General features: G+C 37.2%; 1 non-coding gene and 9 pseudogenes across 1 annotated transcript; all 10 read left to right on the top strand.

The window, feature by feature from the left end:
* Positions 1 to 73, top strand: part of LOC148500482 (5S ribosomal RNA) — a 119-nt pseudogene extending 46 nt beyond the window's left edge.
* Positions 74 to 189: 116 nt separating this feature from the next.
* On the top strand, positions 190 to 308 carry LOC148500483 (5S ribosomal RNA; annotated as a pseudogene).
* A 351-nt stretch (positions 309 to 659) lies between these two features.
* On the top strand, positions 660 to 778 carry LOC148500484 (5S ribosomal RNA; annotated as a pseudogene).
* Positions 779 to 894: 116 nt separating this feature from the next.
* On the top strand, positions 895 to 1013 carry LOC148500485 (5S ribosomal RNA; annotated as a pseudogene).
* A 116-nt stretch (positions 1014 to 1129) lies between these two features.
* On the top strand, positions 1130 to 1248 carry LOC148500486 (5S ribosomal RNA; annotated as a pseudogene).
* Positions 1249 to 1363: 115 nt separating this feature from the next.
* LOC148500487 (5S ribosomal RNA) lies at positions 1364 to 1482 on the top strand. Its single transcript, XR_015870391.1, has one exon. It is a non-coding gene; the product is annotated as a 5S ribosomal RNA (ribosomal RNA).
* A 116-nt stretch (positions 1483 to 1598) lies between these two features.
* LOC148500488 (5S ribosomal RNA) lies at positions 1599 to 1717 on the top strand (annotated as a pseudogene).
* Positions 1718 to 1833: 116 nt separating this feature from the next.
* LOC148500489 (5S ribosomal RNA) lies at positions 1834 to 1952 on the top strand (annotated as a pseudogene).
* Positions 1953 to 2068: 116 nt separating this feature from the next.
* LOC148500490 (5S ribosomal RNA) lies at positions 2069 to 2188 on the top strand (annotated as a pseudogene).
* A 116-nt stretch (positions 2189 to 2304) lies between these two features.
* Positions 2305 to 2423, top strand: LOC148500491 (5S ribosomal RNA; annotated as a pseudogene).
* Positions 2424 to 2500: the final 77 nt, after the last annotated feature.

The raw sequence follows: 2500 nt of genomic DNA on the forward strand, positions 1-2500 counted from the left end.
GGAAGCTATGCAGTGTTGGGCCTGGTTAGTATTTGGATGGGAGACACCATGGGAATACCAGGTGCTGTAGGTAATTTTATATAGCCATAACATTCTTTTCTATTACATTTTACATTATATTTTTTCAACTTATCAATGAATTTACTTGAGTTAAGAAGTAAAAGAGGTCTAAAGTTAATGTTTTTGAGCACCTACAGTCAAACCACACTGGACATGCCCAATCTCGTCTGATCTTGGAAGCTATGCAGTGTTGGGCCTGGATAGTACATGGATGGGAGACCCCTTGGGAATACCAGGTGCTGTAGGTAATTTTATACTGCCATAACATTCTTTTCTATTACATTTTACATTTAATTTTTTCAACTTATCAATGAATTTACTTGAGTTAAGAAGTAATAGAGGTGTAAATTTAATGCTTTTGAGCACCTACAGCCAAACCACACTGGACATGCCCAATCTCGTCTGATCTTGTAAGCCTTGCTCTGTTGGGCCTCGTTTGTACTTGGATGGGAGACCACCTGGGAATACCAGTTGCTGTAGGAAATTTTATACAGCCAAAACATTCTTTTCTATTACATTTTACATTTAATTTTTTCAACTTATCAATGAATTTACTTGAGTTAAGAAGTAATAGAGGTCTAAAGTTAATGGTTTTAGGCACCTACAGCCAAACCACACTGGACATGCCCAATCTCGTCTGATCTTGTAAGCTATGCAGTGTTGAGCCTGGTTAGTACTTGGATGGGAGAGCACCTGGGAATACCAGGTGCTGTAGGTAATTTTATACAGCCAAAACATTCTTTTCTATTACATTTTACATTTAATTTTTTCAACTTATCAATGAATTTACTTGAGTTAAGAAGTAAAAGAGGTCTAAAGTTAATGGTTTTAGGCACCTACAGCCAAACCACACTGGACATGCCCAATCTCGTCTGATCTTGTAAGCTATGCAGTGTTGAGCCTGGTTAGTACTTGGATGGGAGAGCACCTGGGAATACCAGGTGCTGTAGGTAATTTTATACAGCCAAAACATTCTTTTCTATTACATTTTACATTTAATTTTTTCAACTTATCAATGAATTTACTTGAGTTAAGAAGTAAAAGAGGTCTAAAGATAATGTTTTTGAGCACCTACAGCCAAACCACGCTGGACTTGCCCAATCTCATCTGATCTTGGAAAATATGCAGTGTTGGGCCTGGTTAGTACTTGGATGGGAGACCACCTGGGAATAGCAGGAGCTGTAGGTAATTTTATACTGCCATAACATTCTTTTCTATTATATTTTACATTTCATTTTACAACTAATCATTGAATTTACTTGAGTTAAGAAGTAAAAGAGGTCTAAAGTTAATGTTTTTGAGGACCTACAGCCAAACCACACTGGACATGCCCAATCTCGTCTGATCTTGGAAGCTATGCAGTGTTGGGCCTGGTTAGTACTTGGATGGGAGACCACCTGGGAATACCAGGTGCTGTAGGTAATTTTTTGCAGCCATAACATTCTTTTCTATTACATTTTACATTTAATTTTTTCAACTTATCAATGAATTTACTTGAGTTAAGAAGTAATAGAGGTCTAAAGTTAATGATTTTGAGCACCTACAGCCAAACCACACTGGACTTGCCCAATCTCGTCTGATCTTGGAAGCTATGCGGTGTTGGGCCTGGTTAGTACTTGGATGGGAGACCACCTGGGAATACCAGGTGCTGTAGGTAATTTTATACTGCAATAACATTCTTTTCTATTACATTTTACATTTAATTTTTTCAACTTATCATTGAATTTACTTGAGTTAAGAAGTAATAGAGGTCTAAATTTAATGCTTTTGAGCACCTACAGCCAAAGCACACTGGACATTCCCAATCTTTTCTGATCTTGGAAGCTATGCAGTGTTGGGCCTGGTTTGTACTTGGATGGGAGACCACCTGGGAATACCAGGTGCTGTAGGTAATTTTATATAGCCATAACATTCTTTTCTATTACATTTTACATTTAATTTTTTCAACTTATCAATGAATTTACTTGAGTTAAGAAGTAATAGCAGTATAAATTTAATGCTTTTGAGCACCTACAGCCAAACCACACTGGACATGCCCAATCTCGTCTGATCTTGGAAACTATGCAGTGTTGGGGCCTGGTTAGTACTTGGATGGGAGACCACTTGGGAATACCAGGTGCTGTAGGTAATTTTATACTGCCATAACATTCTTTTCTATTACATTTTACATTTAATTTTTTCAACTTATCAATGAATTTACTTGAGTTAAGAAGTAACAGAGGTCTAAATTTAATGCTTTTGAGCACCTACAGCCAAACCACACTGGACATGCCCAATCTCGTCTTATATTGGAAGCTATGCAGTGTTGAGCCTGGTTAGTACTTGGATGGGAGAGCACCTGGGAATACCAGGTGCTGTAGGTAATTTTATACAGCCAAAACATTCTTTTCTATTACATTTTACATTTAATTTTTTCAACTTATCAATGAATTTACTTGAG

This window comes from Taudactylus pleione, unplaced genomic scaffold (assembly GCF_031769625.1).
Source record: "Taudactylus pleione unplaced genomic scaffold, aTauple2 ptg000550l, whole genome shotgun sequence".
NCBI lineage: Eukaryota > Metazoa > Chordata > Amphibia > Anura > Myobatrachidae > Taudactylus > Taudactylus pleione.